We start from the raw sequence: 18,362 nt of genomic DNA, 5'->3' as shown, positions 1-18,362 counted from the left end.
TTCCAAACCTCTGACCTGCTCTTGTAGTCATAGTATTTATATGGGTAGCCCAGTTCAATTTCTAATCAATGATAACCCATAGGAAGTTGATAGTGGGGATTAAATGATGGTAATATCATTAATTATCATGGGGAGACAGTTAGATTCTTTCTTGTTGGAGATGGTCATTGCCTGTTACTTATGTTGCAGGAATGTTACTTTTCAGCCCAAGCCTAAATATTGTCCAGATCTTGCTGTGTATATACACAGACTGTTTCAGTATCTGAGTCACAAATGGTGCTGGGCATTGTGCAATCATCCACAAACATCCACACGTCTGACCTTATGATGGTGGGAAAATTATTGATGAAGCAGCTGAAGATAGTTAGCTGAGATAATTGACCTCCAACAACCACAACCAACTTCCTTTGTGTCAGGTATGACTCCAACTAGTGGAGAGTTTTCCCCGATTCCTATTGACTCCAGTTTTGCTAGGGCACCTTGATGTCACACTTGGTCAAATGCTGCCTTGATGTCAAGTGCAGTCAATCTCACCTCACCTCTGGAGTCCAGCTCTTTTGTCCATGTTTGGACTAAGGCTGTGATGATGTCAGGAGTGAGTGGCCCTGACGAGAACAAACTGTGCGTCCGTTATTGTTGAGTAAGTGCCGTTTTCTCGCACTGTAGATGACCTCTTCCATTACTTTGATAATGATCAAGAGTAGACGATGGGGCAGTAATTGTCTGGGTTGGATTTCATGTGCTTTTCTGGGACAGAATATACCTGGGCAATTTTCCACATGGCTCTGTAGATGCAAGTGTTGTAGCTGCACTGGGAGAGTTTGGCTTGGTTCATGGCTAGTTCTGGAGCACAAGCCTTCTATTGCCGCAATATTGTCAGGGCCCATAGCTGTTGCAGTATCCAGTAGATTCAGCCATTTCTTGATCTCACGTGAACTGAATTGAATTGGCTGAAGACTGATATCTGTGATGTTGGGGCCTCCAGAGGAGGCCGAGCCAGATCATGCACTCAGCACCTCTGATTGAAGATGGCTCTAAATGCTTCAGCCTTGTCCTTTGCATTGATGTGTCAATCATTCATGATGGGGATATTTGTTCTGCCTCCTCCTCGAGTTAGTTTAATTGTCCACCAACAGTCATGACAAGATGTGGCAGGACTGCAGAGCTGTGACCTGATTTGTTGTTTGTGGGATTGCTTAGTTGCATCTAGTACATGCTGCTTCTGCTGTTTGGCATGCAAGTTTTCCTGAATTGTAGCTTCACCAGGTCTTCACTCCATTTCTTGGTACGCCTGGTGCTGCTCCTGCCATGCCCTCCTGCACGTTTCATTGAACCAGTGTTGGCCCCCTTGTCTTGATGGTAATGGTGGAATCGTGGTTTTGATGGGCCATGAAGTTACAAATTGTGGTTGTATTAAATTCTGCTGCTGGTGGTCCACAGTGGCCCATAGATGCCCAGTTTTGAGTTTCTAAAGCCATTTGAAATCCATCCCATTGAGCACAGTGGTAGTGCTGCACAGCACGATGGAGGGTGCCCTCATTATGAAGATGGAAGTTTGTCTCAACAAGGACTATGCATTGGTCATTCCTACCAATATTATCATGGACAGATGCATCTGTGATTGATAGATTTGTGAGGAGAAGGTCAAGTGGGTTTTTCCCTTCATGTTTGTTCCCTCATCATCTGCCACAGACGTAATCTAGCAGTTATGCGCTTTAGGGGTCAGCCAACTCAGTCAGTCGTGATGCAGCCAAGTCACTATTGGTGATGAACATTGAAGTCACCCACTCAGACTACATTCTGCACCTTTGCCCTCCTCAGTGATTCTTCCAAGTAGTGTTCAATAAGGCGAAGTACTGATTCATCAGTTGAGGGAGGGTAATAAGTGGAGTCCAGCAGGAAACCCTTGTTTGACATGATGTGATGAAACTTGATGGCATCCAGAGTCAATGTTGAGCGCTCCCAGGCCGCTCCCACCTGACTACATACCACTGTGCCACCACCTCTGCTGGGTCTTTCCTGCCGGTGGGTCAGGACATACCCAGGGATAGTGATGGTGGTGGCTGAGACAGTGTCTGTAAGGTACAAATCCATGAGTCAGGCTGTTGCTAGTCATTGGGACTGGCCTCCCAATTTTGGCACAAGCCCCCACTTAGTAATAATGTTCTTTTGTTAGTAAAGGGGACTTTGCATGGCCGACAGAGCTTTGCTGCTTTGTTTCCGGTGCTAAGTGGTCCGTCCAATTTCACTCCCTTCAGACCATTAAACAGCTTGATACAAACTGAGTGACTTTATCGGCCATTAAAGAGTCAACAACATTGCTGTGGGTCTGATGTCAACATGCAGGCCAGGCCAGGTAAGGACAGCAGATTTCCTTCCCTCAAGGGTGCTAGTGAAATAGATTGTTTTATACGACACAAAAACAGAAAATGTTGGACAATCCGGCATCTGTGGAGAGAGAATGGAACTAATGTTTTGAGTCTGGATGACTCTTTGTCAAAGCTGTTCTTTTACAACGATGGTTTTGTGGTCACCATTCAGCGAGTTTTAATTCCAGATTATTAATTGAATTTAAATTCCACCAGCTGCCATGTATTTTATGCAATGGCAATACCACTGTGCCACCATCTCCCCTGTTGTTGAAAATACAGAAAAATGTGTCACTGAAACATGGAAATCTGGCTAAATCTGGTCTGAGAGAAACCTGAGAGGATACAGGGAAAGATACCACAAAGGGTTAATAGCAGCTACAAAGAGCACGATTATAAAATGCAGATTTCTCTCAAGCAGGCTTAGCAAACACAGGATTCTTGTATTAAGCTAAAAACAGTGGTTCACACCTTCATTGAAAGTAACTATCTTAGGAAGCATCTGGAAAACATGGATGAGAGTTTCAATTGAATTGAGTGACAAATGTTTAAAACAGGCAGGTCTTTCAAGTCATAACCAAGTGGATTTTAGCATACAGCTAAAAGCAATGTTTCACACCTTCATTGAAATCAACTCTCTTAGTAAACAGCTGGAAATTTGAATTTCAGTTGAATTTGGTGAAAATTCTAGGTGTGAAATTCTACTAACATCAAGTAAATTAAAGAAATTGGAGACAACCTGTCTACGAGAAACCTAATTTAAAGTCAAAATCAAAGTCAAAGTTATGAGCTGGGACACAATTGGAAAATTATACTATTGAAATGACAGGAATTAAAAGTAACACCTATTGAAAACAAAGCATTTTTGAATATCACAAAGGAACTTTGAACATGACAAAGGACAATGTAATCAGATCTGAGAGGTGATGTTATGCCCAAAATGAATACTTAGTTGTATTAGAATGTTTAGATCAAAGATACGTTTTAACAATCAAAGTGAAATAAGTTAATTGACAATAAGATCATAAAAACTGAATAACTGTTAGAAAGAGAATATAAACCCAGAGACCAGAAGCAGAAGCAGACCAGAACTCAGAGAGAGGAGAGAAGCATATTCAGCTTAGCCAGCTCGGTCATGGGAAAGATGAGTCAAGCAGCCGAGCTTAAACAGCTATACATCTAAGGAAGACTAGAATTTAAACTGGAGTCAGAGTCAGCTGAGAGATAGCTAGCAGAGCCAGCTCAGTCATGGGAAAGATGAGACAAGCAGCTGAGCTTAAACAGCTATACATCTAAAGAACACTAGAATATAAACAGGAGTCAGAATCAGCTGAGAGATAGCTAGCAGAGCCAGCTCTTATAGCTCAGTACATGGGATCAACACGACACAGCAACCAAGCTAACCAGCGAATACATCTCAAGAAGACCAGACTTTAAAGAAGATTGATTTTCAAGTTGGGCCTGAAGGTCCATTCAACTAACTAGAAGGATCCAGAAGCAAGATCTTTTTACCTTTCTGTAAAGGAAGTGTTTGCAGCTTTTAAAAGAAAAAATATAATGATAAAATAACTTAATTTAACCTGAAATAGTGGTTATTCCTAAAGTCTACTTTATTTACTTAGCAATGCGGGACCCAGGATCGATACTATTAAGTGGTAAGTAGATAAAATGTTCGGTGAAGCTATGGGTTATACCGGGGGATAACTTGAAAATATAGTTTGACCTGAATAGCACCCACTGAAGCCTGCATCGGAGTCAGGGTGTGAGAATCCCTGTTCACCATTTATAATGTCGGCCCTTTTTGGTATAAGGGGAATTCTAAGAATAATGGTAAGTTTTCAAAAACACCCCTCAAACACTTTCACCACAATGGCACTAAGCTATTACCAAGCATTTATCTACCCAGGAACTTAAAATATGTTAAAAGCTTCAGAAATTGGTAATAACATTATTAACATTAAACATTGTGAATTAAATCTGTGGATTACTCTGCCTAGACGTTATCTTCAGATCATTTGCATGCTGTGAAAAGTGTGCTATTATCTCTGTTGATGTTCTCCTGCACAATAATTTTTCTTTCTGTGATGCATTGCCTCAACTCTTCACCTGTCCTTCCAGTCAAATCCTTCAGTCTCAGAGCTTTCTCCCACTTGTCTCTGGGGGTTTATAATCGGCCTCGCTGTTCTTTTGGCTTGAATGATTGTTCTCACACTGAGGGTACACCATTTACCTCTCACTGCTTTTTGAGCACACAGATTGAGTCCGGGTGTGGGGTTTGGAAGCTGAGATTGTTATTCCACTCATCTTTCCAGGCTTGCGGGACCACAACCCCGCTGCACATTTCCTTTGGCGCTGCCATCCTGGCCTTTTCCACCTAACCTTGGAAAATATCAGATTTTAAAAGTTGCATGGAAAATACTTTTAATTATTTGCAGCAATTGTAAAGGCATCAATTGCAATTTCCATGGATAATAAAACAAACACTAGCCTATGTGAACTGGCAACACTTGACTTGGAAGCAATACCAACAGGGATTAAGTTAATATATGTAAATTGTGCAGTGGGCAGACACAAAGAAGAGCTGCAAGACAGGAGAACTGGAGGCAGAAGGCGTCAGCACGTATACGCAGCCACACAGAGAGGCAGACAGAAACAGAAAGAAGGAAATAAGTGAACCATATAGTGAAGATCGCAAGGACAGAGCCCTCTCTATACCAAAGCTGCTTCCTGCACACAATCAGTTGAATCCTTGAAGGAAGAGGACTGGGATTTCCACTTGGAATAACTGTGTGGCTGAAACTGGAATTCTGTTGCGAAGAACTGTGCAACTGTGTGTCGATTGCCTATATGGTTCATGAGTTAGTCTTTGTGGTGTCTACTATTCCATGTATAATTTAAAGTTGGTGTATATTTTGATTCTGATTTGCATTATATTGAAATTACAAACGGTTAAAACTTGTTAGTAATTTCTTCATTTAGGGTTGTTCAGTAAATTTTGTTACTTTGATTTTGTGATTCCTATGGTGGTCGCTGTGATGTTCTCTGTTTTCTTGGTACGGCTGGCTTTGATGTGTAGTCTTCAACAAAGAATGTCAAGCTATGTTAATTAACAAAGCTAATTTATTAACACTACATAAACTAGATTCAAATGTTTTCCTAAGTACAAAGTTGCTAAATAAACTCTGCTATACCTCTATCAACAGAAGTCCACAATACACAACTACTCTCTCATGCCTAAACATCTCCCCAAATCAAGGGTGTCAAGTGATCTATGTGGCTCCTCTTGAGCACCATCTGGTGGTAAGATGTATTTCCATGAAATTGTTAACCCTTCATCTCCCATACAATATCCATATTGTTACAGTCACAACACCCTTGTTAAAGTTCTTTTAATACAATATATTATCCAAATATACAACAGCTGTTTTTTTTGCATTTGTAACATCCAAATCATTCAAAATTCTTCCATTGCTTTCCAAATTTTTCATCAATCTGCAAAACAATTTATATCCAATTAAATTGGAATAATTGAGTACTTGTACACAAATATTCTAAATTATTTATGAATAAAGTTTAGAAGTTTAGAAGAATGAGGGGAGATCAAATTGAGGTACACAAGATGCTAAAAGGTATGGATAAAAGTAGACGTGGAGCAGATGGTACCTCCTGTGGGGCATTCTAAAATGAGCGGTCACAATCTTAGAATAACGGGTAGAACATTTAAAACTACTTTTCCCAAAGGGTTGTGAATCTGTGGAATTTGCTACCCAGAGTGCGGTGGATGCAGGGACAGTGAGTAAATTTAAGGAGGAGTGAGACAGATTTTTAATTGGTAATGGGTTGAAGGGTTATGGAGAACAGGGCAGGAAAGTGGAGTTGAGGCCATGATGGGATCAGCCATGATCACATTGAAGATGTTTCGGCTTGGGAGGCGAAATTGCCCAATCCTGCTCCTCAGTCATGAGATCCAGGGTGGAGGTGCTCTGGCTGATTCCGCAATCTAGCTCTTGGTCTGTAGCATTGTAGGTAACAGATCAAGAATATATCAGCCATGATCGAATGGTGGAGCAGACTTGATGGGCCGAATGATCTAAGTCTGGTCCTAAGGCTTATGAACTTATGATAACAGGTTCAGGATTTCAAGTATTTGCATTAAGAACATAAGAACAAGGAGCAGGAGTAGGCCATCTGGCCCCCCGAGCCTGCTCCGCCATTCAATGAGATCCTGGCTAATCTTTTGTGGACATAGCTCCACTTTCCAGCCCGAACACCATAGGCGCGATTCTCCGCACTCACGACGGGGCGGAGAATAGTGGGCGGCGCAAATTTTTACGGCGACGCTGGTCCGATGCCCTCCCGCTATTCTCCCCCCCCCCACGCCCACCCCCCGACACGAATCGCTGCTCGCTGTTTTTTTACGCCGAGCAGCGATTCTCCCCTGGCCGATGGGCCGATTTCCAAGGCCTTTACGGCCGTTTTCACGAATTTTAATACACCTGCTGTACAAGTTCGTGAAAACGGCGGCAAAGTGCCGTTCTGCACAACCATGCCACCGATTGGCACGGCGGCACCACGGCCGTGCCAAGGGTGACATGGGCCCGCGATCGGTGGGCACCGATCGCGGGCAGCGGGTCCGATTCCCACGCACTCTTTCTCCCTCTGCCGCCCCGCAGGATAAGTCCGCGGGGCGGCTGAGGGGCATTACGGACCACGCATGCGCGGGTCTGACGCATATGCGCGGATGACGTCATCCGCGCATGCGCGGGTTGGAGTCATCCAATCCGCGCATGCGCGGCTGACGTCATCATATGCGTCAGCCGTCGCTAACTTTGGCGCGCGGGCTTAGCGAAATTCGTTAAGCCCGCGATGCCGTAGTTCACGGGGCCGCGATGCTAGCCCCGACCGGGGAGCAGAATCGGGACCCGGGAGGGGGCACGGAGGCTGCTGTGAAACACGGGGGCGTTTTTGTGGCAGCCTTCATGACTCTCCGCCTTTGCGGAGAATCGCGCCCCATAACCCTTAATCCCTTTATTCTTCAAAATACTATCTATCTTTACCTTAAAAACATTTAATGAAGGAGCCTCAACTGCTTCGCTGGGCAAAGAATTCCATAGATTCACAACCCTTTGGGTGAAGAAGTTCCTCCTAAACTCAGTCCTAAATCTACTTCCCCTTATTTTGAGGCTATGTCCCCTAGTTCTGCTTTCACCCGCCAGTGGAAACAACCTGCCCGCATCTATCCTATCTATTCCCTTCATAATTTAAAATGTTTCTATAAGATCCCCCCTCATCCTTCTAAATTCCAACGAGTACAGTCCAGTCTACTCAATCTCTCCTCATAATCCAACCACTTTAGCTCTGGGATTAACCTAGTGAATCTCCTCGGCACACCCTCCAGTGCCAGTATGTCCTTTCTCAAGTAAGGAGACCAAAACTGAAAACAATATTCCAGGTGTGGCCTCACTAACACCTTATACAATTGCAACATAACCTCCCTAGTCTTAAACTCCATCCCTCGAGCAATGAAGGACACAATTCCATTTGCCTTCTTAATCACCTGTTGCACCTGTAAACCAACTTTCTGTGACTCATGCACTAGCACACCCAGGTCTCTCTGCACAGCGGCATGCTTTAATATTTTATCATTTGAATAATAATCCCGTTTGCTGTTATTCCTACCAAAATGGAATACCTCACATTTGTCAACATTGTATTCCATCTGCCAGACCCTAGCCCATTCACTTAACCTATCCAAATCCCTCTGCAGACTTCCAGTATCCTCTGCACTTTTCACTTTACCACTCATCTTAGTGTCATCTGCAAACTTGGACACATTGCCCTTGGTCCCCAACTCCAAATCATCTATGTAAATTGTGAACAATTGTGGGCCCAACACGGATCCCTGAGGGACACCACTAGCTACTGATTGCCAACCAGAGAAACATCCATTAATCCCCACTCTTTGCTTTCTATTAATTGACCAATCCTCTATCCATGCTACTACTTTACCCTTAATGCCATGCATCTTTATCTTATGCAGCAACCTTTTGCGTGGCACCTTGTCAAAGGCTTTCTGGAAATCCAGATATACCACATCCATTGGCTCCCCATTATCTACTGCACTGGTAATATCCTCAAAAAATTCCACTAAATTAGTTAGGCACGACCTGCCCTTTATGAACCCATGCTGCGTCTGCCCAATGGGACAATTTCTATCCAGATGCCTCGCTATTTCTTCCTTGATGATAGATTCCAACATCTTCCCTACTACCGAAGTTAAGCTCACTGGCCTATAATTTCCTGCTCTCTGCCTACCTCCTTTTTAAACAGTGGTGTCATGTTTGCTAATTTCCAATCCACCCAGAGTCTAGTGAATTTTGGTAAATCATCATTAGTGCATTGAAGCATTTATGTCAACTGCGCTTTGGGTGCAATCTTAAGGACAAAATGTAAATAATTACAAATTGTCAATGTTCCTGTAGTATCCCGCACTGGACTTACGGGGTGGTAATGATTATCTTCCCTGTGGTTCTCACAGAATACGAGCTCCCCCGCTGAGAGGAGCTCCGAGAGTGCAACCGTAGTTGGGGCACAGCTGTCATGCCCACCCTCCACCAACATAGATGCACACACCTCGGTGGGTCCTGTTAGTGGACTGACTTCGGGGGCACAAGCTGGTGAGCACCACACCACTGATGATGCACATCAGGTGGGGGCAGGAACCCCCAGGCGAGACAGCTATTGGAGGGCTGCTGGATCCCAAGACCCAGCTGGATTCCAGCCTGATGCTGAACCTGTGATACAGAGGTGGTGGTGACGAGAGGAATCAACCTGGATGTTCAGAGGGAGATGTCAGTGTCACTTCAGCAAATCCATAGCCACTTGGAGGCATCCCACAGGCTAGTGGCACAGGAGATGGCACCGGCAATGAGTGACGCCGAAGCCAACACTGCTAGGGTGGCAACTGCAATAGAAAGCCTGGTGCACGATGCTGGCGCAATGAGTGAAGGTGTCCAGGCATTGCATGGTTGGAGACGGCCATAGCCAAGGGTCTCGGCAGACTGTCCGACTCGTTGTGGGATGTCACCCAGTACCAGGCCGACCTTTATGAGGATCATACCCGGGCAGTACCCTGGCAGTGCCAGGAGTCAGTATTGGGGCTTCTGTTGGGGAGGTCTGTTGGGGGAGCGGGGCGGGAGGGGTTTACCCACAGGGAGGTGGTTCCCTGGGGTGAAGGGGGTATGTATCTGTCAGGGGGCATCCTTTGTCTGAAGGGCAGAGAATCCTTTTGAAAATATTTGATTCAGAAATGCGCCCTGATCTCTTGAATGTCAAGGTTTCTGGCAGGGTGGACTCACTCAGAGGCCGTCCCACCATCCTGATGTTGTGTGACTCGCTTCCAGAATTTTTTTCAACGTAGTGTCAAAATATATTTTGGGAAAAGAAGGCAGTGGGACCAGAAGGCTACTGATTACTTTTCCCACCTGAGTTGACACTTCCCCGGCCTCGGTGCGCTCTCGCTCAAGTGTAACGAGGCCGGTGAATAGCAGGAGAGGCCAAAAACAAGATTCAGGGCAAACGGAAAATAGTTTGCAACTGGCCCGCTCCCGTAGGCGAGACCTGGCGTGAAACCAATCATCACCACTTAAGCCCCATTTTCGTACAATTAATGAGAGCCAACCCTTATCCAACGGCCTCCCATCATTCAGAGGCCTCCCCAGCAAGTGGTCACACTGGCACCTTTACGTACTCCTTTTGAAAAACATGAACCTGACGGAAGGGCTTCTGTGGGGAACCAAGATGGTGAGTAGCCATCTTTGCTCATAGACAAAGAGGCCAGGTGTACTTGGCTTTACACCCCAGTGCTCGATGGGCGGTGGGGAACCCTCGGTTAGGGTGTGCCACCATTGGAGGATGGAGGGGTGTGCTGTGGAGGAGGGGGGTACCCGATGGGCGACTACTCGTGGCACCACCATGCCAACCCCTGGATCATGTGTGCTGGTTCTGGGGGCAACCATTGCCCCTGCCCGTCTGCCCCAATGACCACCAATTACCCCCACCAACATCTGAGACCTCTGGCTGCATGGCTGAAGGCTTTTGCTAAAAAAGAACTGGCAATAGTGGTTATGTGAGCACTTCACACATGCCAAGTGGATCCTCGAGGGTGGGCAGGCCATGTAGCATGTGGGAGCATCCCAATCACTCCTAGATGGCTCGACACTGTGCATGAACACTGTGGGAGGCAACACCACATGCAACATCCAAACACCCAGGGACTGGGGCACAGCTCAATGGACATGTCCACAGCCGGAAGGTGGGTGAGCACCATGGGGAGGGTGGGGGGGATAGCTGGAGAGATGGGCCAAAGGTCCGGGGGTCAGCCCGCATTGCGGAAGGAAGTGACAGAGGCATCATAATGATTGTGAGAATAGATGTTTTATGTGTTGGAGAAACCTCACTCCTGATGGTGCTGTCCTTCCAACATTCCAACTTATAACTCCTCTCCATCCCCTACCTAAACCCCCAACCCCTCACCCCCCCTCCCCTGGTGCCCTCAGTGATGCTCAACGTGCATCACATCCTGGTGTTTCTTCAGGATGCACATCTGAGGTGGAGACTGTCAGCTGCTTACCTAGTCCCATGGCCTTCGATGCCCCTGGCATGCGGTCTCTGGGGCCGAAGGGTCCCGGCTCACTTGTCAGCGGCACATGCACTGTCGTGCCGCCCTGAGTACGAGAAATGGCCTCATCAGAGAGGTGGAATTCTAGAGAGCTGGTGGCCACCATCTCCAGTCCATGGGACGGGTCCGGCTTGGCACCCGGTGCCCCTTGTCCCGATTGGTGACACAAGGCCCTGGGATTTCAGCTGCCCCTGCATCATCTGTCTCTGCCAGCCCTGGCAGTTCCCCATGGTCTGCACCACAGTGGTGACGCCCTCAGCGATGCTCCTCAGTGACTGGGGCATTATCTGCAGCGCCTCAGCCATGCCCACTTGCAACTTTGAATAGCTTCACAGCACCTTGGCCATTCCCATTTGAGAGCGGGACATACCTGCAGGAGTGAATGCTTCCTCTTGTGGGACATTCTAGAATGATAGGCGGTACGGCGGACCAGTGGTTAGCACTGCTGCCTCACTGCTCTAGAGACCCGGTTTTAATTCCAGCCTCAGGTGACTGTCTGTGGAGTTTGCACTTTCTCCCTCTGTCTGCTCAGGTGCTCTGGTTTCCTCCCACAGTTCAAAGATGTGCAGGTTAGGTGGCTAGTCCATGCTAAATTTCCCTTAGTGGTCAAAAGAATAGGTAGAATTACGGGGATAGGGTGGAGGCATGGGCTTAAGTAAGGCTCTCTTTCCAAGGGCTGGTGCAGACTCAATGGGCCAAATACCTTCTTCTGCACTGTAAATTCTATGATTCTATGATTCTATATGATAATTTATGGCAATAGAGTTCTTAACCTTTCATGGCGGGAACACAATTATATAATTTACAGGAACGAGGAGAATCAGAACGGGAAATCTCACTGGCGTAAAAGCGTTTTGGACCCCTCATTGGACTTTGCGCACCCACCTTCCACACTTTGCAGCTACTGTCTCACTCCTCTATCACCTCACTCAGCTGCCATCCTATCCATCTACCCCTCACCCACCGACTACCTCACCGACTACCATCCTACTCACCAACACCTCGTTACCTGCCAGCCTATGAACCTATCATCTCAATTGCCAACCCACCTGTAGCCACCTAAAATGGACGCTGAGCTACAAAGTAAGCCAAGCGCTAAGACTGCAGGGAAAAAGGCAGTTTAGCCAGAACAGCAGTCTGCAAAGAGAGCATTTTGCATTCTGCAAGTAGCAGAAACCAGTTTGGGCTCAGGTGAGAAGACCTTAGTTAGGTGCAAATGGCAAAACGCTTTGCATACTAATGAGGCAATCAGACCTGAACACCCACACAATAGAAACATTTGACTCTGAATGGACACATTTGAACCAAGGCCCAGACATCGAGGCACCAGAAACCTCCAAACAAAAGGGCATAAGAAACGCCCCCCCCATCACGGAGACCCCCTCGCATTGGGGAATTCAAACAGTATCAATGAGGAATTGACCCAATAGATAACCAAAGGTTAAAGCCCGCCCCAAAAAGGCACGGACATTGGGATCCCTATAAAAGACAGGGACCTCGTGTTGTCCGGTCTGTTGTTTCGTGCTCCGGCCCTGACCAAGAACTTGAAGCTGTATCCTGACTCAAGCCGTTGAGCACCAGCCGCCGAACCGTAAGTACCAGTACGACGCTCGCTACGCGAACTAAGCCCGCTAAACCCCCCAGTGACCAGAACGCTTGCTGAAGGTTGCAGCCCAAGACCGGGACGAAGGCCTCGCTCCCTGACCTTGCCTGTTCCTGTTAGATAAGTCTTCTGATTACTTAAGTTTAGTTATAGCTTAGTCTCTTAGTGTGTGCATGAGTATTTATTATAATTGTATAATAAATATTGATCGTTTGGACCTTACTAATCGGTGTATCGTCTTTATTACTTTGAACTTGACCTTGGAATACTCGTGACGGTGTCTATACGGCACCTGGCGACTCCTGAGCTGAATAAATACATAGAACAGAGCCTAGTGGTGTTAAACACTTGGAAGTTAATACACCCCAATAAACGCGTTTTACACTCATAGTAAAACGTGCAACACACCTTTCGTGACTGCCTCATCCATCCCCTCACCCACTTGCTACATTACCCAGCCAATGCCTCACCCATCTACCATCTTACCAACTCACCCACCTGTCACTCCAGCCAGTTACCACTTCTCCAACATGCCACAACACCCAACTACTGCCTCACCTGCTTACCACATCAGCTATCTGCTAACCTACCACCTCATCCACCTGCCACCATACCCATCTACCACCTCATCCACTTGACATCCTACTCACCTACCACTTCACCCACCTATTGTCTCACCTATCACATCACCTACCTGTCACACTGCTCACCTACTGCCTCACCCACCAACAAATTCACCCATCTGCCACCATACTCACCTCCCAGATAGCCACCTGCCACTCTATCTATCTGTCACCTTATCCACCTGCCACCTCACTTTCCTGCCACCTCACCCACCCTTACCCATTCACTCATTCATACACTCACCTATCACTTGCACTCACCCACATTAACTTTCCCACTGGACTTTTAAAATTACCACATGGCAACTAGTGCCATGAGAAAAGGGGACGTGCCCTGTCTTCCCCTGACTCAACAATGGAATTCTAGGAGGTCCACATTTCTGGTAAAATCTGGCTTGGAAGACACAACAAGAAATGCACAGCAACAATGAGGAGAGAGAACATTCGTAGAAGGTGGCAATCCGACAACGATTGATACTGCTCGGAAGATCCAGGCCCATGTTTCTGATATTTTATGTTGATTTATCTTCATTTTTCCTCACTGAAACCTACATTATTCTTTAGTATCTTTGATTGCATCTTTATGAGTCGAGAATGATTTGTATTAAAAACATGAAACTTGTACGTTTACTCTTTTTAATCATTTAGTGATAAATGACAGTTTGTTGGTTTCAGAATTTAGTTTGCACGCATGGAGAGACATTTGAAGAAGGATTATGGTGTGTGTTTGACTCTTTCCTGGGGCTAGATTATTCTGAATTCCATTTATTTTATGCTGTTGTTTTATATTCTACCATATATCAACGGAAGTTTCAGGAAATGTCATTACATTGGAAACATCAACATAAATATCAATGTAACCTGCTCAGTTGTACAGTTTCATGTCGTTCTGGGCCAATATATTCTCAATGAAGCTGCAAGATGAAAAGACATTTTTTTTACACAGAAATTGTTGTGATCTTGAATGCTCTGCCAGAAAGAATGGTGCAAGTGGATTCAACAATAACTTGTAACGGAAATTGGGATAAAATCTTGAAAGGGAGAAGCATTGCAAGGCGATGCGGACAGAGCAGGGTCATAAGATCAATTGGATAGATCTTTCAAAGAGCAAGCACAGACAAGATGGGCTGGATAGTCTCCATTTGTGCTGCTCATGATATGATTATACGCTTTATATTATCACACAGTGCCTTGTTCAGAGAGAATATAACAATTCTTAATTAGTGTTTAGTTGTCCTGCCAGTCCATCCAGGCACATTGGGCGGGATTCTCCGTCCCGCCGTACATGATTATTAGTGCGGCACACCCTCCCCCCGCCAGCAATGGGATTCTCCGTTCAGGCAGCCGGCAAATGGAGTTTCACATTGCTGGCATCCCCACGCCGTCAGGAAATCCGTGGGCATCAGAGCAATGCCGGTGAAACGGAGGATGGAGAATCCAGTTGGGTGAGATTTGGACCGGGTTTCTACGTTCTCCAATGCCGACTTCGTAATCGGGTGAGGAAGCGTTTTTGATGTTGAAATCGCCTCAGTGCATCAATGAAGGCCCTCCCGTGATGTTCCTCGCCCCTCCCTCTCCCCCTCCTCCCCCCCCCCAATGGGCTGAGTTCCCAATGGTGCCGTGCAGGAACCTGGCGTGGCGGCTGCGGGCCGTGTCCAGCGCCACCACACTCGGGCGGGAGCTGTGCTGCCGGTGTGGATACGGCCATGAGAAGCGGAGGGACTGGTAGGGGGTGGCCAGGGGGTGGCCAGGGGAGCACTATCTGGCAGGTCGGGTCCGCGCACGGCCGGTGCCATGTTTTATGGCGTGACCACTGTAGGTCGTCGCCGTGCCACGGACCCGCCCATTCTCCGGCCGTTTATTTCATGGAGGCAAGGGGTTTTCCGAGGCACGGCTGCTAGCCCCTCACTGGTTGCAGAATCGATGAGGGGGCGGCGCTGAATCTTTCCATGTAAAATGCCACAGATCCTCCACAATTCGCCTCGGAAATGGAGAATCCAGCCCTTGGTTCTCCCGCCGGAGAAAAATTGCTCTCGATTTATGATTCCCTGGGAGTGCAAAACAGGAAGCAATTCAGTATCCTTTGCCATGAAAATTTATGCACAGCGAGGAATACGAGGGATTCCCAAGGGAATTCCACTGGCAAAGTCCTGAAGCTGTCCACCCCCCTCCGCACCACAAATAAGATCCCCCCCTCCCCCCCCCCCCCCCCCGCCACCACCCACACCACAAAGCAGCTGGATTACCTCTGGTTATGATGGGGGTAGAAGACATCTCAAAAGGCTTTGATGGCATTCAGCAAGTGGCTCAACAATGCGTCACTAAATTTCAGAGCAGCATACTTCTTCACTTTGGGAGCAATATCTTTCTTGGAGCAGCTCGAGGCGCAGACACCAAATAGGTTGTGCACGGGGATGAATTAAATACGGTGCCCTGATCGAATTTTCGCTGAGATCACAGAAGATCCGGTGTCTCCTACTGATGCATTATTAATCAAGTGGGAAACTGACAATGTAAGGCAAAGAAACACACCGGGCGAAATTCTCCGACCCCCACGACGGGTCGGAGAATAGCGGGAGGGCCTTCCCGACATTTTTCCCGCCCTCCCGCTATTCTCCCCCACCCCCCGCCCAACTCCCGACCCGAATCGCTGCCGCCGTTTTTTTACGGCCGGCAGCGATTCACAGCTGTTCGATGGGCCGAAGTCCCAGCCCTTTACGCCCGGGTTTGACGCCAGCCTTACGATTTCTCCCGTTTTGGGAGAATCTTGCCTGACGGGAAAATTGTGCTTTTCCGGCCTGCCACAGCAGTTAGTGCAGCAATGGGAAAATTCCACCCACGAGGAGGCAGGGGTGCTATTGGGCATGGCGGGGAAAGAGGAGAAAGATGTTCAAAGGGAGGGATCTGTAGTGCCAGCTGAGGAATCCTGGGTGGCATTGTCAGGGAATCGGTGATTGGAAGGGAGGGTGAGAGTTATAGGGAGCAGTGGAATCCCACAAGTTGGGAAGATGAGGGTTCGGTGATGGCAGTTGAAGGGGAGCCAAATGTTGTTGGAGGAAATGTGGAAGGAGAGGCAGATTCTTGAGGTCAGCAGAATGACGGGAGTAGGTGCAGTTCTAATGTCACGAGGATGGGCTCCCCGAGAATATCGGGGACTTTGACATTCATCTGCATGGGACTTATGGTCATGAGCGAGGGCTGAAGGGTAACAGTGGGGAGGATAAATATTGTACCTGGGGGATCAATGTTTATGGGGGGACGATATCAGTGATAGTGGGAGAGGTAAAGGTATTCGACTGGACACTGAAGGCCACGATTAGCAAGACTGCTCCAAACTATGCAAAGCCTCGTGGTGGGAGCTCTCCAAATGCTGCATGGGAGTTGGATCATCAGGGATGGGCAGAGCAGCGGCTCATCTCAACTAGACAACTGAAGGGGAATCCCAGCATGTAGTACTGACAGTGCTAGAACATTGGAACAGATGAGTGTGTGAAGGACAAGGGCACAGCGTGTGCAGGGGACTTCTTGACATGGCTCGCAAGGATCATAGCAGATACCTTTGCCTCCCTGCACATGCACGATTCTGCAGGATATAGACCCAGGCTGCGGTGTCCCTTGGAGGGATGGGAGGGTGGTGGGTGGTGCTCAGACTTAAGGACTACACAACAAATAAACAATATCAGATCCCATTAAAGTGCATGTGGACTATATTTACAAAAATGTCATTCGATTAACAAGCATAGTGCACCCTTGCTACCACATATAAAATCAAACTTCGTAATATTTTGTTCTCTATCACCTTTCTTTAGGTTCTTCCATGACATCTGCAGCAGAGGTGGAGGCAGCCTGCTGACCACTTTGCCTAGTTGTCTTGGATGACCTTGGCAGCTGTCCTCGGGAGACGAAGGGCCCCGGTTTCCTTTGGCTCTCCTGCTGTGGGACATCTGCTCCCTCTGTAGTCACAGAGAATGAGGCCAAAGGGGTCACAGGCAAGGGGGATCCCGAAAGACTGGACACCCTCAGAGGGTCTTGAGTGGAAGTCTCATTGTGGTACAGCAACCACTCCTCCTCCCTTTGGCTGCCCAAGGGCCCCTCCCTCCCTGATTTTGTGAGGGAAAGAAGCACCTGGAGGGAGGTTAAGGTGTCATGTCCCGTTTTGCATAGCCACTGCGAAAGCTACCCATGGCTACAGCAATGGAATGCAGAATCCAGCTGTATTTGCTGCATCAGGTTCTCCATGGCATCTCTCACCCTCTCCACAGAGACGTTATGAGTCGGAACCACTTCATCAGAGATCAGGCGAATGGTCTGCTCCACCTCATGTGCTCCTCTGTTGAGAGCCTCCACCATTTCTGCCCAATATCGCTCTGCCTCTTCCTGTCTCTCCAGAGGTTCATCCTCGGGTTTAGATCTCACAGGTGCCTCTTCCCCAGCAGTCCTCTGAATGCCAGTTGGAATGGCTAATCCTGCTTCCTCCTTCTATGGACACGTGCCCTTTGGGATCACCAGAATGTGAGATCCTTCCTGAACTCCATCGACTACCCACTGAGATGTGTCTCTGTGCTGTTAGAGGATGCAGGTGGCTCTTATGGTACCTCTATTTTCTTCCTCCTCCCCATCCCCCTGGCTCCACTGTGGGCTGATGTGACTGCTGGACAGGGCTTCATCCCCTTTCCTTGCCCTCTTTCTGCTGGCACCTGTAAGTGAGAGAGGAGCGAGTAAGTGACTGCATGAGCCATCTCCAACATGGAGGAATGCGTGACACTTCGGTTCCTATGTGATATATATGGATCCTTACGGATTGGAGGCTACAAGCCAGCCTCCATCTCTGCAGGTTTGATCAGTTTCCTCCCCTGCCAGCTGGGTTGTCCGCCCCTTAAAGTACATCAGGTAGTTTTGATCAGGCTAGGACCCGCCCATCTTCTCCCTCTCTCTCTCCCATTGTGCCTAAACTTTTCTTGGGCAAAGAGAGAAGATGGGGTTGAGAGCTATTGGGTTTCAGGTATCTTACTGATGCTTCCAGCCTGACAAATAATTCACAGAATCCATAGAATCCTTACAATGCAGAAGGAGGCTATTTGGTCTAT

The sequence above is a fragment of the Scyliorhinus canicula genome, chromosome 13 (assembly GCF_902713615.1).
Source record: "Scyliorhinus canicula chromosome 13, sScyCan1.1, whole genome shotgun sequence".
Lineage (NCBI taxonomy): Eukaryota > Metazoa > Chordata > Chondrichthyes > Carcharhiniformes > Scyliorhinidae > Scyliorhinus > Scyliorhinus canicula.
This window is presented reverse-complemented; position numbering follows the sequence as displayed.